The sequence below is a fragment of the Dromiciops gliroides genome, chromosome 6, assembly GCF_019393635.1.
Source record: "Dromiciops gliroides isolate mDroGli1 chromosome 6, mDroGli1.pri, whole genome shotgun sequence".
In the NCBI taxonomy this organism is placed as follows: Eukaryota; Metazoa; Chordata; class Mammalia; order Microbiotheria; family Microbiotheriidae; genus Dromiciops; species Dromiciops gliroides.
In genome coordinates this window covers 132,131,503-132,151,264 of record NC_057866.1, presented here as the reverse complement: position 1 = coordinate 132,151,264, position 19,762 = coordinate 132,131,503, and the positions used below count along the sequence as shown (strand labels likewise).

Here is a 19,762-nt window from a genome sequence, read left to right as displayed (position 1 = left end):
TCAGGGATTATAACTCAAGAAACTAGATGGATAAGAAGTTACAATGATCTATTCTGCTATCTTTTGGAAGTTCTTTTGAATATGTTACTATAGGATAATTAGGTAAAACATTTACTGAATAAGATTAGTGTTAGCCTTTAGTTGTCTGTTTAACTATAATGACAACAACCCCAACTTCCTTTAGGAATTTCTAGTACAAATGCCAAGCCATCACTTTTGACTTGTTTTGGCAGGAGAAGATTAACACCCTGATAGTCCAGAACACTGATTTAACATTATTTTAATCAATGCTGAATTTAAGCAGAAATTAAAGGAAATCTTACATAAACTTAAAAGGCTAAATAATTAACAGCACTCAGGAATTCTTTATTTACTGCTGAGAACATTGAGGCAGAATTTAACTGAAAATGTTTGTCTACAGAATTTATTTTCTCCATTCAGATTTACAATGGAGTGTTTACATGATTATACATGCATTACCACCAAGTTTTATAAAAATCTGTCCATTCACAATTCTTGGCAACAAAACCAGCAAACAACTGCTTGCTTCCATTACACTTGTAAGAGGCAATTTGAGAAGATACTCCCCAGGAATTAAATTTTGTGGATAAACATTTTAGCTAATTGCATTATTGTTCTCAGAACACTGAAGGCAGCAGTTAGCCAAAGCATCCATCTAAGGAATCTCTTTTTTCCTTTTTTCTTCCTTCCTTCCTTCCTTCCTTCCTTCCTTCCTTCCTTCCTTCCTTCCTTCCTTCCTTCCTTCTTGAATACTTATGTTGTCCTCAAGTGACCCATTTTAGAAATCAAGATAAAATGCAAAGAGGACTAAGGGAATAAGTACTTTTTCCTTAGGTAGGTTTATAACTCATTAAAAATATTTAGATTTCTTCTAGTAGAATTTTAGAGAATTTGTAAATAAGGAAAGCTTTTAAAATAGAGCTATGAGTAAATTTCATTTTTATCACCTATGATGCTAGGGATATTCCTGTCAATAACCTTATTAACTACTACAATGAATCAACAAATGGGTTTCTTAAAGTCATGATCTCAGAAGGTACCAATACATCCTCTGTTTCTCTTTCTATAAAAGTATTGCTACTAGAAAAATACTCAGAACTATTACATATACACTCAGAGACATAAATATATACATACACATATGTATATAACAAATGTTTTTTTAAAAAATATTTAACTAAAATGAAGAAGTTTCATTGTTAATTCCTCTTAGCCCTTAGAAATCATGATATGTAATGAATCAGAAGGTAATAAAATTTGTATTAAATCAAGACTAGGAAGAACAGTAGTTTACTTGTCATTTTTTTAAATTTTTTTTTCAGGGCCATGGGGGTTAAGTGACTTACCCAGGGTCACACAGCTAGTAAGTGTCAAGTGTCTGAGGCCGGATTTGAACTCAGGTACTCCTGAATCCAAGGCTGGTGCTTTATCCACTGCAACACCTACCTGCCCCTTACTTGTCATTTTTTAAAGCAATTGACATATCTTAAAAACCCCATCATTTAATTTGAATCTATTTCAAAAGGAAGAAAATAATTATAGAATGAAATTTTCATAGATTTTGGAATCTCAGAACTAATGATATAATAAGGAAACAACAAAAATTCTTGTTTTAATGACTATATAGAAAACATATTACATAATACATCTTCCCATAAAGGTTGCCAAATCTTTAGGTAAATCTAATATACCATTTAAAATGACTGTGAGGGTGATAAAAATTATAGCAGATAACTAAATTTTTGAAGTAGATTTTCTTTTATGTCAATGTTTCTTTTTTTAATGGTAAAAACTTTGGGGTACAAATCTAAAATTCTTTACAAATTTTTAAATTTTCTTAAGCTGTAGGCTGAACATAATCCTTTCTCAATGATTCAGATTATTATCAAACATTGCACTATACAACTTGCTTTGAATCATTTTTAGCCTTTCTGAACTCATGAGCTGCTACCTTGTTCTGCTGCCAGTCTGTCTCTAGTTGTTCTCTTCTTATGATTTTCTGCTTCTTAAGAACTGGGAAATAGGGCATGAATAGGGTAAACAGATGGCCAACTGTGGGTATAAATTAAACTTAGGGGTCCTGTGAGTAAGGGCCTAAAGGATTTTTCCTCTGAGTGACTTTATTGCATGGACTTTTAGTTGTTCAGAAGCCTTTGATACTTATATCCAGGTTCTAAGCTAACTTCTGGATAAATAAATTATGAGACATGAATTCCAGTTAATAAGTATTTGTTTTGTAAAATAACTCTTCTTCATATATAACAATGCACATTAGCATTCTCCACACAGTGGACTTCAAGTGCATCTAAAATAGGGGTTTAGTTTAGTTTGTTTGTTTTAACAATTTTTTTAGGGATCTCATTTGTCACAAAAAATATACCTATTAACATTTATTCTAGGTTGTCATGCACAGAATTCTGTGTGCCCCAGCGTAAGTTTTCATGAGACTGTGTTTTTATGTACACCAACTTCTGGTCATTGTTTTCTATCCTGAATCATCTTGTGTCACATAATTGTAGACAGACAACTCATATTCAGCTCAACTCACCAGCAGCCACGGTTATTAGCAACTATTCAGCTCAGCTCACTAGCAGCTAGAATTATCTTCCTACAGATTTCTGAAGGCTACTGCTTATGCATGTTAATTTTGAAGGGCACCAACTACATGGTCGACACATTCTGACAGAAAGGATATCTCCAAGAATGGAAAAAATGGAATGGGATTGATGGCCTGAATAATTGATCATTTTAAGTTGGCCCCATGGAATAATTATTATATCATTTATTCACTTTAAGTGTCTGTGGTTTCTAAATTAATTAGAAATGCTAATGGCATGGCAAACCAAACTTTGTTGTTTTTTTTTTCTTAACTGCACTGATAATAAAATTACATAGAGAAAAAGGTTTATGTTTAATTAGTAACTTTCATAGGTCAGGGTCTTGACTTTGGCCAATTCATTCCATTGAAATGCTAAAAGTGAAAATTATATTTTAGTTCCAAAAAATCATCTACCAAAAAGCCTAACCTTCTTGTTGTTATAGTATCACTGAGATGATAATTAGTCTTCCCAAAAGAAGTGACTGTACTTTATTGAAAATACAAAAATGAATTGAAGAATATTTTAATGGGAAAATCCTATAAAAATCTCTTTCAGAATTGAAATTTAATTCATTCATTTTTGCTCTATAAAACAAAACAAAAGTTGATTTCTGTGTATGTAAGGGAAAAGGTTGTCAAAGGAAGAGGGAAAAATGTTGGGGGAAGAACTGAAAGCTTAAAGCCCACAGTGAGAGCAGGAAACAGAAAATGTAACATGGAGTTTCATACCCTTAAGGAATATGGTACTTCTAAAATACAAATATGACTATTCTGAATACGCACACATATTTGTGCTAGTTTGCTAATATATGTGCCAAATATGATACAAAGTTTCAAACTAAAATGAAACAAAAAAATCTGTACAACTTACTTGACAATAATTAAAATGAAGCACATAAGATCTCTTTAAGAAATTAAGTTTATCTTCAGTAACTAAAGAATTTCCCTCTCTTTTGACTGTCATATGAAAAACGCTTTCCTTAAATGAGGCCTTAGATGAGAGGTAGTTCTCTCTATCAGTCCCATTTATCAAAACATTTTGGTCATATGTCTCTCATTCATTTGCCATCTAAAAAATATATTTTGTTTTTTTGGGGGGGTTTTGGTACTATAAAATGTTTGAATTATTTCATTGATTACGCAAATATCTATAATGCCTATACAGAGCTTAGCACTGAGAAAGCTAAAAATAGAAATGATTTATGGTATTTACCATCAAGAAATTTATAATCTAGTTTTAAATTACTTTGTTCATTCCTAGTCATGAATGTGTATGTACTGCATATATACATATATGTGTGTTACTTTTGTTCAATTGTTTCAATTGTATCCAATTCTTCATGACCCTACTTTGGGGTTTTCTTGACAAGGATACTGGAATGGTTTGTCATTTCAATCGCCTACTTATTTTATAGATGAGGAACTGAGGCAAACAGGCTAAAGTGACTTACCCAGGGTCATCTAGCTAGTAAGTGTTTTAGGTCAGACACAAACTCAAGAAGATGAATCTTCCTGATTCCAATCCTAGTTCTCTATCCACTAAACCTCCTAGCTGCCTAGTATGTGTGTATACACATATATTATAGAACACTGTATGATGTTTCAAACCATATGTATATACAAACATATTTTGATACTAGCTGCTTAAGCATTCACATTCAAACAGGATGGAATCCACAGTGTTTCACACATCCGTTACTTATAATCCTAAGTACAAGTTATGTATTTTAAAAAATACCATCATAAATCAATTCCTTCAAAACTTTACTCTATCACCTTAGGTCTATTGGACTGGAGCTTTCTCAATTCCCTTACAAGCTTCCTAAATTTACAAATTTGAAAATGCTTAAGAGTCAAAATAATTAAAACTTTCAGTGAATATTTTCCATGCCTAATGTTTAAACCTTATCAATTCTAAAGGGTGGAATGACAAGGATTCATATATTCAAAATGAATGTCCTCAATTAGTTCAATTTTTGGTTAAATGTGATTTTTTCAGGGAAAGTTGGGGATCATTATAATTTCTTTAGCAAAGAAAGTCTGTAATTTGACTATTTAAAAATAATTTAAAGAAAAATAAATTTGAAACTATGTGAAAATAAATTTTAATGAAGAAAATACTTAAAATAAGCAATAAGAAATCAGAATAAATAATAATCATTAATATTATCTTCCCTTTTCTGTACCTGATATTTTAAAGGCAATTTACTAAACTCAAAAAATAAAAATCCCTTCACCTTTGAAGGATTTTTTCCCTTCCATATAAATTAGAATTCTTTTATTTCTACTCTAATAAGTTAACAAATCCAAAATGATCCTATGAATTTGACACTATTTTTTTAAAGACAGAAAGAAAAATAACATGCCCCAAAGTGAAAAAGGATAATTCAAAACAAAAGATTACCTGTAACCAAGATTCTAATACAATCTAAGTAAATTCAAAGAGCAAAGAAATTTGACCCCCCCCAAAAAAAAAATTAAATTAAGTATGATAAGCTTCAAAGCTATTGCTACCACTTACTACATTTTGATCCTTCATCATTACGGTAAAAAAAAAGTGTTTATACAACAACTTGATTTTAAAAATCTGTCAAAGAGCATACAAGCTGCTTTCAGGATATAATCTGCAAATAATCCAAAAAAAGCTAACCTAAATGGAAAGTCAGCTGTACTTCAAGGTGGGGAAATGACATTAAAAAAAATACTAAGTCAAATGTATATTGTGCTTTTGCTATTTATCTGTTTTATTTGCTAACATTAATTGTTTTTGATATATCAGATACCATTGGGTAGGGACTAGATAGAAATCAGTTGGATACTTTTAATGATAGTAAATGTGAGAAATGAGATAAGTAGACACACTCATCTAACTTATAAGTTAGTTTTTCCACTTTTTGGGTAGCATTTAATTGTAGTTGATTTTTAGACTATATATTCCACATAGTTTTTGTTGTTTTTATAAAAGCCAAAATCTTCATACCCATTTACATACTTTACCATCATCTATATGTTCTATTTCTCAAAGCTGAACAACTAAAACAAGGAATGCCAATATGACTTTCAAATTATTTCTGAAAATTCATAAAAATGCCCAACTAACATACTAGATATAACTGAACATGAAACATTTTAAGAATTCAAACTCTTTTAGGATAGAGACTATTTCAATTTTTCTAAATCATTGTTATTCTCAACAGTTAGACAGTAATCTGAACACAGTAAAAACCTAATAAACTCTTTTTAAGATTTAAATAGAACCACTTACTATGTCTTCAATGAATTCTTAAATTAATTAAACATAGTTGTCATCAGTGATTGAATAGTTACCTTGACTTGCTCTTCAGTTGCTAAAAATCCATATTTTTTTTTGCAGATCACAGCAATCAACATTTCTGTAAAAAAAAAAGAGAAAGAATAAATTAAGATTAAATTGTGTACCTAAAAATTACACTTCAATTGACATTTGAAGCAAGCAATATTAATGGCAGCATGGTAAATATCTATATCTTAGGAGGAACTTTTAATTATGGTTTTATTATAATAAAAATTGTGATTATAAGACCAATCTTTAAAACACATACGCACACATATACACATGCACAAAGAAGTTGACCTCCAAAAGAATTTAATGGTGGAAGGCTACAAACATTTCTGCAGTGTTTACAATATTTTAACCTTTTTTTGAATGGTGTTCAGAATCACTTTACAAGTCACTTTTCCTTTTAAACCCATGTTTAATTTGTCTCAGTAGGCTTCCATTATTTGTAGTAGTTTCAAATATCCTACTCTGCCCTAAAGGACAGAAATTTATTTACTCCATGGGCATTCAAAAGCATGTGACATAGAATGTGAAGACAGTTCCAAAGGAAGAGCTCTAAAAACAATTTCTAACAATGGACATGTTACTAAAACACATCTCTGCCTTTCCAAAATGCTTATTTTAAATGAGACAATACTCAGCTGGATCCATTTATTTGCTCAAAAGATCTCAAGGTAACATTTCATATTGGAAAACTAAATGGATGAAAAATGCCAACTCTCCGGGCTATGACACACAGTTAACTGGCCAGTCTATTGTATTTGTATGTCAGTGTATGTATTGGAGATAGGCACAGCAGGAAAGAAAGGAGTTGAGCCCACAGTTGAATAGGAGTACAAGAATAGGCTGGTTTGCTTGTGGAGAAAGTTACAGTGCTTATAACAACCCCAGGCTGCTAAAACCCAAGCTTTGCTTTGTTTTGCTTTTAACATAAATGTTCTACAATCCATGCTGCATTGTGACTATTAAAACATGACTATTTTTGAGCAATGAAAATTGCAGGTGACTCAAAACCAATAGAAATTGCATGACAGCTTTAAGCATGATCATAATATTAAGTTATATGAAGCAGAAGGAATCAAGGATTATATAAGGAAGATGTATAAGCTGAAAAAGGACAGCTAGATGGAACAGTGGATGGAGTTCAGGACCTGAAGTCAGGAAGACTCTTCTGACCTCAGATACTTACTAGCTGTGTGACTCTGGGCAAGCCACTTAACCCCATTTGCCTTACTTCCCCATCTATAAAATGAGCTGGAGAAGGAAATGGCAAACAACTCCAATATCTTTGCCAAGAAAACCCCAAACAGGGCCACAAAGAGTCAAACACAACTGAAAATGACTGAACAACAACATACTTGAAAAAGTGATGGCCCATTTAGATTACTAGAAGCTAAGTATACTTAAGCATGCATGTTACACTAATACTCAATAAATATGAAAAGATTTAGAACAGGAGTTTCTAATATATTCTGTAATAGATCCCCCTTAGACAATCTGAAGAAACATATGGATCCCTTTTCAGAATGTTTTTAATGCACAAAATAAGTTGCACACGATTACAAAGGCAACCAATATATTGAAATAATTATCAAAAATATTTTTAAAAGAAAAGAAAAAGTTCATGGACAATGTTTATGAAACCCTGATTTAGAACAAAGTGTTCAACATATTACATGAATCATATGCGGAGGCTCTAGGGAAGAACATTCATAAAGTTTATGTAGGATGAGAAAGGTAGAAAGATGGTACTCAGTATGTACCGAGGAATATCCAAATCAATAAGAATGCAGATTGATCGAACAGAATTTTAAAATATAAATCATGAGTTCTATCACACTTCCTTTTTCACCATTTCATATTTTTTGTGGCAAGCTGAAAGCTGATAGTCTTCAACAAATCAAATAATACATAACAGCTGTTTAAAATCTGAAATAGTGTTGCATTGATTTATTATCTTTAGATAAAAAACTACATAGAAAAATACCCTTTGGAAAAAGAAACATAGACATTTTTGAGTCACAAAAAATACATGTCCCAACTATTTATGGATCTATGATAATGGATTAAGTGAGGTATTATTAAAGGTGTCTAGCAAAACTCAGTAATTTAATACTATAGGACACTTTTTAATTGGTTTGCTATGACTGTTACAAGAGTGATAGCTTAAAAAAATAAACCCTCTGTGACAAAGTATTTAAAAGCATCTAAAAGTAGGTAGTTCTAGCAAGATGAGAGAGTAAATGGTCCTCAATTGTTCTTCTAACATGAATAGATGAAAAAAATAGAAAAAAGTATAATGAACCAAAAAGTAAGAAAAATGGACAAGTCCCACCCCCCAAAAAGCACAACTATAATGTGATTAGCCAAAGTTAGGGATTAAAAGATTCCAAAGATAAGTCACTAGAAGGAATGAATAAAAAATTAACAGCAGCCCAAGTAACAAAGCTGGACCTAAAATAATATATATCAATCTGGGTAAGTAACACCCTAAAAGGAGGAGGCATCTGGCATTAGTAAAGAAATATCTGGCATTTGTAATGAGAATTCTATCATCTGTACAGAGATAACTAGACAAACGGATAACAAGAGAAAGATGGAGGAAACAGTGTGAAAGTTGAGTAATGACAATGAATCAATAGGAAATACAATTCTTAGGCTGAAAGATACATAAAGACTTATAGCTATACCTATAAGTAGTGAAGAAACTGAATACCGGAAATAATTTAAGAGGTTCTAAAGGGCTTGGCTCACCAAATGTATCTTAGGATAAAAGTACCCTAGTGCCTAAAATCCCCATAATTAGAGTCACTCCTTGAGGGCCTTCTAGAGACATGCTTTTTAACTGAGCTCAGGAATTATGTTATCTGCAACAGACAGCACACAAGAAAGCCAACATGTGATCAGGGATTAATTTATCTCATTAAGTGAAAATCCATTGCCTATCCACAACTGAGAACAGGGTCCTAAGGTTATAGGTGCCTAACGGATTAAAATAATACCAACAAGTGCTGGAACTTATATAGCTTTTTAGGATTTTCATTGAGCTTTATACACAAGATCTCAATTGAGTCTCTCAACAATTCTGTGAGATAGATCTATATATAGGTATAATTTTCTCCATTTTGCAGATGAGTATAGATGAGAACTGTACATGAAAATATTTTAGAGGTGAAACAGATTCGAGGAAATTAAGTGACTTTTCTATGATTATACAGATGGTAAATAATATAATGAGGGTGGAAAATATGGAAGATGCTTCCTGGGACCCACTAGAAAAAATCCTTGTCCTAATCAGGACAGACCTAGTCAACCACCATATGAGCAACTAAAGTTATAGAGGCGAGGTTGAGGTAACAACCTAAACTTTCCTTACAATGAAGTTTTTCAAATCTTAGGATTATAAATTTAAAAAGAGGGCATTTGAGTTAATTTACTCCAATTCCATCATTTAACAGATGGGGGTACAGAGAAGTTATTATTTGCCAAAAAATATTCAGGTATTTTTTTTTGTTTTAAATCATCATATGTGTGACAATCAAGGTTTAAAACTTCCTGTAGACCTAAGAATATAAGAAATGAAAAATTTCACATTTAAAGCTTTCAAAGTTGTGTGGACATTTTTCTGGAGTCCAATAAAGAATAGAACTTCCTATTATAAAAAAATTGTTATGGGAATAATCAAATTTGACTTTAATCAGTTTAATCATGCCAGGTATTATGCCTTTCTAGGAATAGTCATCAGGACTATTTTTTTATCCTTTTTCACTTTTTGAATGTGTGTGTGTGTGTGTGTGTGTGTGTGTGTGTGTGTCCTAGGCCTTGAGGATATGAGAAAAACAAAACAGTTCATGCCCTCAAGGAACTACCTTCTACTGGGAGAAACACATATTCCCAGAAAGGTACATAAAACGCATGTCAAATAAATACAAAGAAATTTTAGGGGCTTGGGTGGGGAAATCACACTAACAACTTCTGGAAACTAGTACAGGCCTCTTTTGAGTTGAACTTTGAAGTTAGCAAGAGATTCTAAATGATGGAAGTGAAGCTAGAGGGAACAAGTCTACTAGTTTGGCTGTAATGTAGAACTATGGGAAAATGGTTAAGAAAAATAGACTGAAGCCCAATTATGAATACCTTTAAATGTCAGACAAAGGAATTTGTCTTTTACCCTAGAGGCAAATGGGAACCATTGATGAAACACCTTTCACTCTGTTCAGTACAGAAATGGAAGTAGGATGGAAGGAATAGGATAGGAGTAGATGATGGATGCAGAATGCTTGATGTGCTGTCATATTACAGTGCTTTTTACTTAAATGTCTGTTTTTGTTGCAAGGAAGAGTTCAGAGAGCTGAGGGGGAAAGAGAAAGAGACAGTGAGACTGTATGTTGAGTGGTGAGGAGGTATTCTCAAAATGACTATGATAAAGAAAAACAAAGGCAAACAAAAATAAATGACTATGAAAAAAGGTCACTTTTCATTTTAGTCTAACACACATATTCAAATCACCATTGTTTCAAATTATAATGAGCAGAATGTATTATGTTACATTGATTTATTTTCTGGCCAAAGATAAAAGGCACAATATTAAATTGTCTGAAGCCATATTGGATCAAACATCTGATCCTGTTGCTACACTGTTGACTAATTGTGGTACTGCTACTATATAAGACCACTAAATCTCATGATGGCTCTTATTGGTCTCAAAGAGTCATGATACAAGATAGCAAATGTAGACTCATCATCATAATCATCTAAATCATTTATTAAACTTTCAGATTTTCAGAGAACTATAGAAGTCAAGTTGAAGGAAACAGTTCCTGTCTCTGACAGATAACAATAACAATTTAAATCACACAAAATAGACCTCCCAAATGTATATTTACATGGGCATCTACACAGAGGGATATCAAGAAAATAAATGTTATAATGCTATTACCAATTGTTGTACACATAACACACTCAGAGATCATCCCCAATGTATATGTTCCTAATATATTATATAAGATGAAATTCATTATATAAGATAATATTCACAATCTGCTTATCTGTAACATGTAAGAGTTTAGACAAAATGGTTTCTAAGCCCTCCAGTTCTAACATTCTATGTCTTTGGAACTGCATTTAAATGAATGAAGCAGGTACATAAATGTATAGTATAGCTCCATAGAGAGAATTAGATTAGGTTAAAATCTCCTTCTACATATGTTCAATGGGAGGATATTTCAGCCTAATAGAAGAAAGAACTTTCTAATCAGAAGAACTGTTCAACAAAGGAATAGACTGCTTCTGCCACAGTCTTCCCAAAAAAAATCAAATTGAGGATGACTTAAAGAGGGACAATGAGGCCCAGGTGGGTATGGATAGACTGTGATACATGACCAACAAGGAACTATAAAAGTAGAATCAACAAAAATGGCATTGTGAGACCATAACACACTTTAAAAAAGACAGGAAAGGGGCAGCTAGGTGGAACAGTGGATAGAGCACTGGTCCTGGAGTTAGGAGTACCTGAGTTCAAATCCAGCCTCAGACACTTAACACTTACTAGGTGTGTGACCCTGGGCAAGTCACTTAACCCCAATTGCCTCACTAAAAAAAAAAAAAGACAGGAAAGATTGAAGAATAACTGAGGGCTAGCCTAAAGATGCCACTGATCATATGAGATGATACATGTAAAATATTTTGTAAACTTCAAGTCCTATAGAAATAGAAAGCCAGGCATTGTGGTATATGCCTGTAATCTCTGTTCCTGGAGAGTTGGATGCTGTTGAGGTGGGTTGAGTTCTCTGCTAGATTGGCCTGAAGCCCACAGCGCATCTATAAGATCAAAGAGCAATAGAGTAAGCCTCAAGGAAGAAGAGGTTGAAGAGGTGAGGCAAGTTATTTAATCTCTCCCAGTCTCAGTATTTTATTCTACAAAATGAGAAGAATAATAGCAAATACCTCACAAGATTGTCGTGAGGAACAAATGAGAGAACATGTTTAAGTAAAGTGCTTTGCAACCCTCAAAGTGTAACAGAAATGCTAGCCATTATAAAAATATGGAAGATATTTTGCAGGTCTTCAAGTACTATGTAAGTGCTAGACATTATTATCATAATATGTAAATATTTTGCAAATCTTAAAGGACTGTGGAAAGGCAGATATCATTATTATCTCAGTCATATGTGATTAAAAAACAAAAACAATCAGCCCTGAACAGATTTCCTGTTTTCACCTTGTAAACAACAGGCAGTTATATTTTCTGATTTAAATCGTCATTTTTATTCCTTCACTTAAGTGCCTAAAGAGAAGGAATACTTTTTAAGCTATACCCTAGGGGACTGTTTTTGTTGTTTTGGTTTTGCTTTTGCTTTTGTTTTGCTTTTGCTGATTTATAATTTTCTGTTTTTCCTTCCCAGTTCTATATCACCACAGTGTGCTAGCTTAATGGAACAAAAGCAATTACTTTAACAGATGATGAGAAATTGGAAGGCACAGACTCCTCAGCTATACAGGGAGTGAAATTCCTGATACATACTTTTTATTACCAAGTGTTTTGCTTAGCCTCAGTCATTTTCTTGTCTGATTATCTAAGAATTCTATTGTCCAAGTCTTTGTCTCCTTCATGAATTCTTCTGGACCTGAGGGGAACACTTCAGATAGTTCTCCAGGCACAAACCATTGATTAGGCAAAGCTACAACTTTACAAAACAAAAGTGACATTTAAACTGGCAATTCTTTTCTTCAAGATTCTTGCACTGAAAAATCTTCTGCAACTAGGTTTTCAAAAAATAAAGGAAATTGCCAATCTAATGGGTTCTACCTCCCTCATGGCCCTCCTTAACCCTGTTTTTTTTTCTTATTATTTTTCCACACATCTGACTCATTCCTCATCCTCGCACACCTGAATTCAACATCACTTTTTATTCTAAAGATTTATTCTTGTCGATAGCAAAAATCTCAAATTAGAGAGAGAATTCATTAGAGTCTGAAACAGCAGTAAACAATAATCAAGCATCAAGAGACTGAGAAAAATTATTTTCCCTCTATACATTTCTTATACTAATGACAGAGTCCACTTATCCTTTTGTTCACAATAAAAAGATCATATACCTTAAAGGAAATAACATTGACTTGGGAATTCTAAGACCTGGGCCACTAACTAGCTATAAAACTTTAGAATGGATCATTTAATTCTTGGTGCAATTGGTCTTCTTTGCTTTCTATGCTCAACCCCCCCTGGCAATTTAATCTGCTGCAAGGATTTATCATCTCCATGCAGATAAATAACTTTCTGAGAGTTATCCCTGCATTTCTAACTTCAGGTTGGACATCTCCACTTCAAACTTCTTACTTCTTAAACTGAACTTCACTTTCCTACAATGGACCCCACCTGACATTACTATCCTCTCAGTGATCCAGGCTCAAAGCCTCAATCACCTTTGAGTCTTCCTTTTCTCTTAACCAATTGGTGTTGTAAGCTCGGTGTAATAAGTTCAAAGTTTTAGGTGTCATGAATACTTGGGCTGCAAAATCCTCCAGAAATGCTTTACAATGTAAAATTTAAAAGAACACACTTTAAAAGGATTTATAATTAAAATATACTACTACTCAACTCCCCATGTAAAGTCAACGGGGCAAGTTAGTCAACAAGGGGCTAAGGTGAGGCTTCTGAACCATTTCCCCTTAGTCTGTGTCCCTTTACAAGGTATCCCAAAAGTGTTAGGGAAATTTAAAGTTTTAATAATGTAAAACTTTCTACCACCGCTGAAATTTGCTTTAAATCATTTTAGCTTATAATTGCATTAAGACTTTTGGGACACCCTGTACATAGAGCAATGGTGGGGGAGAACAAAATCTTTTTTTTATTTTAAGGAGCTAAACTAATGCTACAACAACTCCTTGGTGGATTCACCCAGGAAAGATGATAGAGGATGAGAAGCATAAAAAGGAAAGGAGAGACAAGGAGTTCCAGTCACAGAGGCACAATCTCCTTGCTCAGAAAAGGAACCTGAATACTGCTTGTTCATAACATCACCCCCAGCACCCAACTTCCTATCTACACAAAACCAATACAAAGCCTACCACACATGGGCTCAAAGTCTAACTACAAAACTTACCCATTATGTTTTTATGGCAAAAATAAACCCACTGGATTCTCTCAGGCTCCTTTCCATAATCTATAAAGTGGGAATTCTTGGACTATTTAAAAGGACTGCTGTGATTCAAGTATTAAATGAACTTTAAAACACTATATGAATATGAGTAATTATTTGTGTTAAATGTATCAAGATACAACCTGGTGTAATTAGTAGATTCAGCCTTAGAGCCTGGAAGAACTGAGTTTGGTATGCCATATACTGGCTCTGTGATCCTAGACAGTCACTGTAGTTCTCAAAATCCATGGCAACTCTAAGACTTTGTCACAGGCAAGGGCCAGAACTACTACTAGTAGAGGGATTTCATCATCCAGAATTTCCCTGTATCAATCAAGACATGGTTCCGGTTTCTATCCACAATTTCTATTTTTATTATGTTTCCCTCCACTTCTTTTTCTTTTCTCTTCTTTTTTTTTTTTGGGGGGGGGGGGCGGCAATAAGGTATGAGTGACTTTCCCGGGGTCGCACAGCTAGTAAGAGTCTGAAACCAAATTTGAACTCAGATCCTTCCTGAATCCAGGGCCCATGCTTTATCCACTGCGCCACCTAGCTGCCCAAGTGATAGAATTTTTAATAAAAAATTGAGGGGCTGTTAGGTGGTGCAGTGGATAAAGCACCGGCCCAGGATTCAGGAAGGACTTGAGTTCAAATCCAGCCTCAGACATTTGATTCTTACTAGGTGTGTGACCTTGGGCAAGTCACTTGACACTCATTGTACTGCCCCCCCCCCAAAATGATATCACTGAACTTGTTAGCCACCAGATCTGAGTTCAAATTCTGTTTCTGGAAAGTCATTTAACTTCTCTGATCTCCATTTTATAAGTAAAATGAGGCAGTTGGACTAAATGACCTCTAAGATCTCTTTCAGCTTTTCAAATTTCATCCTGCCCTCTTCCTGAGTCTGTGCATTTTTCCCATGTCTAAAACTTTTTCTTGTCTTCATTTATTGAAACCCTCTTCTTGATGCCTCCTCCAGGAAGCCATCCCTAAAATTTCATTACTAGAACTAATCCTAACCTCACAAAGTCTCCCATCCCTCTTTTTGACCTCTCCTATACATGTTAAGCTGTATTATAGTTATGCATGTTTTAACACCCTACTAGATCATAGAACATTTTGAAAGCAAGAATGAAAGTTGACTTTCATTTTGGTTTTCTAAGTGTCTAGCACAATATAGTACAAGTAGTAGGGAAGAGATAAAAGAATAAGCATTAAATAGAGCCAATTTTGTGCCAGGAACTGTGCTAAGCACTTTACATATATTACCTCATTGTATCTCATAGTAGGCACTTTTTGTTCATTGAATTGAATATTTATGTCAATGACCTCCATGACATGACTGAGAATCAAATAGGATGCACCAGAAATTTGAAAAATATAAAATTCTAAATCAAGGGTATTGTTATTTAGAAATAATGTTTTAAAATACATAAATTAAAATGCAATAGATTACAAAGGAAACCAATTATATTGAAATAGAGTTCATAAATTCACTATGATGGAGTTTAGCAGTCCTTTCTTTTTAAATCAGTGCATACTTTCTGAAAGGCAATGCCAATAAGCTTTCGTTTTACATTTTAAGTTATTTTTTTTCTTTCTGTGGGGTAATGAGGGCTAAGTGACTTGCCCAGGGTCACACAGCTAGTAATTGTCAAGTATCTGAGGTCAAATTTGAATTCAGGTCCTCCTGAATCTAGGTCCAGTGCTTTATCCACTACACCACCTAGCTGTCCCCTTCAATAAGCTTTCCATGATATAATTAAACATAAATATTTTATAGTTTACTTAGAGACATAAACATGTTTAATACATTCCCAATCAATTATGGCTGTGTCCATTTATTTCTCTTTTAAACCATGAAAAATATACTGCAAAGAAAGACATAATCACATTAATCACATTACTACTCTAGCACAATTCATTAATTGAAACAAATGGAAATTTAAGGTTTTTCACATGCAAAGAAGAGAACTCTGATACAAAGGTTTGATGTCATTGGTTTTAAAGAAATTGACTAAATAGATATGTAATGCCTAAAGTACAATCGAAACCTCTAGACCTGCAAGGAAACCATATTAATTATAAGTTTTCTTTCACCATTTGTGGAAATGCCACTCCCCCCTCCTTTAATCGCTTCATTCTTAACTGTTCATAAGGGACTATCATCCCTCTAGTAAAGATACAGCAATGCTGTCTTTCCTCATTAAAATAAATTCTCCTGGAACATAGTCATTATATTAAAGTTGAGTTTGGAATTTAGCCTAGCAGAATGCATAGGATCAGCCTAAATATTATCTAGGGAAATAATGAAGTTTAATGAATTTTTTATCAAAATGAAATCGGTACAATTAAAAAAAATAGAAATGTATTAGCTATCCCCAGATAGTACTTAAATATCAGAAGCTCTCTGACAGGAAATGATTTGAAATAATCCAGCAATGTTGAAGGAGTTGGAAAATCCCTAGACCTAAGTGTAAACACTAAGAAACAATTCTATGTTGATAATACAATACTGTTGTCAAAGAAAACATTTGGTTTTACATTAATCTCTTAAAAGTAGTTTGCCAAAAAATGTTGGCTAAGCAATTTTCAGTACTTGTAGAAAAAACTACTAAGCCTATTATTTATGAAAATTTCATCATAATTGCTTAAAGCTCGAAAATAATAGACATTTATTTTCAAATACATGGGAGACCCATATTAGGAGATGCATGTATGCAAGTTAGTAAGTTCATAAAAAGGGAATTTAAGCATAGGTGATTCTGGACACATTGTAGGCCAGTACTTGAAAGGGAGAACTGCTGTATTAAAGGGCCCAGAAGATAGGAATGTCACAGTTACCAGTTTTGGAAAAGAGAAGAATGTATCAGATTAAAACAATGGTATCAGAAGAAAGAAACTTGGAAGGGTCTGTGCACAGGATGCTATAGATGCTGGGTAATCTAGTCAGGCACGAACCTAGACCTAGTACCCTTACTTCTCACTCCTACTCATGGTTCTAGGCTAAAATATTTCTACCTTCTGCAATGTAATTACCCTTTGTCTCACCATCCAAGGTGTCATTCATGTTAAGTAATCACTCTAATATTCTTGTTAAAATAAGACTGTAATGAAACATGATAAGAAACTCAGTGTCATGGATGATAGAGTACTGCTGGACCAAGATTCAGGAGGACCTGGGTTCAAATCCAGTCTCAGACACTTACTAGGTGTGTGACCCTGGGAAAGTCACTTAATCCTCTTTGCCTCAGTTTTTTCATCTGTAAAATGAGCTAGAGAAGGAAATGGAAAACCACTCCAATATCTTTTTCCAAGAAAATTCTAAATGGGTTTATGAAGAGTTGGACTGAACAACAGCTACATCAAAGTAGAAAGACAGATTAGAAAGAGAACTGGTTCTGAAAGCTGTAATGATTGGAATGAAACCACCTGCTAGAGAGCTGCTATAGGAAAGCTCTGCCATGAGGAGGAGGCATTTGAGGGCAAGCCATGTGGTCAAGGTCCTTGGCGTCAGGAAGTGACATTTGCTCATGGGTACTGTCTGTCAAGGCTACCAGCCAATCAACTTGAGGAGCTTTCCATTTCTGGGAGGAGGACACGAAGTAGGAATTGGATGTTGGCAGAGGGTTTTTTCCTCTTTTGGTTCCTGACCTCGCTTTGGTGGGTCAGATGATGGGGTCTCTTAGAAATAGTTATATATTTACCTTTCTCTCTGATCCTAATGCTCTTTAATAAATACTTAAACACTTAAATAATCTTGCTAAAGCTTATAATTTATTGGTGACCACTCATTAGATTTTTGATAGTATAGCTAGAATTTTAACCTCTTACAAAGCAGAGGACCTGTATTCAAATTCTATTGTTGATATATTTTTTTTTCTGTCTTATTTTGGTCAATTTACTTATGCTCCTTGGTCATCACTTTTTTCAGCTATAAAATAATGATGATTGGACAATAGGGTTTGAGGTCCTTTGGAGATTTAGACATATGATCAGAGGAGGAATGCCCCATCTCTCTCCATGTGCAAATGATTGTTTTCCAACCAGTAATCCAAGATGGTCCAGTAGAAGAGATATTTTTAGGCAAGTAGCCCTTTAGATACTGCTCAAATTTTATATGAAATGATCAATCACTTATACAACTTGAATGATTATAGATTCTTGCTTCTTAAATTGCATTGGAAATCCCTATCTTACAACTAGGACCAAAAGAATAATCCAGTAACCCCAGCCCCTCACTTATTTGAAGGTAACTTTTTTGGCAGCCTTAAGCAAAGATGACTGAGGTTTAGGAAGCAAAAAAGAAAAATTCAACAAAATATAACAAAAGCAATTTAAAAAAAACTTTAAGCAGTCAACTGTGATATCAGAGAGTATTTGAACTCAAGTTTACATATAATACCTAGGGGAGATGCCTCTTAGGCCCTCATGCAGAAACTAGTGGAATATAAGTATCCTGATGACAGGGACTCCTTTTTTCTTTTCTTTTTATCTATCCCCAACAAGTAACATGGTACCTGGCACAAGATGACCACTTAATAACTGCTTGCTGAATTAACTAATTTACTTTGATTTTTTTTAATGGTACAAATAAGCTTTACTTTCTGGCTTTCAAGTCTCCAGTACAAGAGAATCAGAAGATTATACCTGTGATAGAACTAGAAGTAGAAATTCTAATAATAGCCACAAGTAATAGTTGACAAAAAGAGATATAATATATTAAAAATAGTAAAAAATATAGATGCAAGAATTCTATAGGCTTACATAATTGTGGAGCTATTTAATATAAGGGTCCTACATACCTCAAAGGTTTACAGGTTTATGAGGGTGCTATTATATACAGTATAGTAACTGGTATTGATAAGCTACCTGAATGTACATGTACATACACACACACACATATATAAATAGTAGAATAATTGATGTTGATAAGCTACTTGTGTCAATCAAGAATAATGTAAATGATATTTACTATTTTCTGTTAAAAGCAACAATCTATATGAGAAATATTTCTACCAAAAAGTTTAAAAAACAAGCTAGTTTGGACCTTTAAAGTGGAACCCTCCCTTATCTAAAAACTCCCTTATACAGAATACCTAATTCAGCCCCTCTAAACAAAGAAAATATAGATAGAAGAAGCAAGAAGTAAGCAGAAAATAAATATGCAGTCTCTCCTGAGCTTTGGATCCAGGGAACTACAATTGCCTTATAAATTGCACATTATTTTCATAACATACCTGTAGTTAAGTGACCTCAATTTCTATTCCTATTTTGTAGCTGTGTTTTTTGAAAGTTTACCTTTTTAACAAAGATATACATGATAATAGGAAAGATACATATGCAACTGAGTTTGCACAATGGATACAGTCTTGTGGGAAATGATTTAAATAAAATTTTAAGTGCACTAAGGAAGCTCAGTATTTAAAGGAACCATGTGGCGCAGGCTTTTGTACCATAAATAAAGAGCTCCAAAAGTTTGGTTTGTGAGCTCAGGTTAGCACATGTCTCAAATGTTTTGCATGTACCTTAAACCCAGTAGGGAAGAATGGGTGCTGAGCTAATGTGGGGCCAGGATAGTCCTGTGAGCATGTTCTCTGATTAATGTAGAAATTATCTCAATATAATAAGGAAAGTTTCTTGTGATGGCTTGACTTTACAGAGTTAAATTGTAATAAAATA

The 19,762-nt window shown here is 33.7% G+C and overlaps 1 protein-coding gene across 16 annotated transcripts in view; it reads right to left on the bottom strand.

Annotated features, from left to right (window-relative positions):
- The window catches only part of ADGRL3 (adhesion G protein-coupled receptor L3), a 971,834-nt gene that overhangs the window by 743,326 nt on the left and 208,746 nt on the right, over positions 1–19,762 (bottom strand). For all 16 annotated transcript variants that reach the window (XM_043972867.1, XM_043972872.1, XM_043972873.1 and 13 more), the window contains exon 2: positions 5,948–6,012. The gene's annotated coding sequence lies outside the window, so the exon portion shown is untranslated. The remainder of the gene's footprint in view (positions 1–5,947; positions 6,013–19,762) is intronic.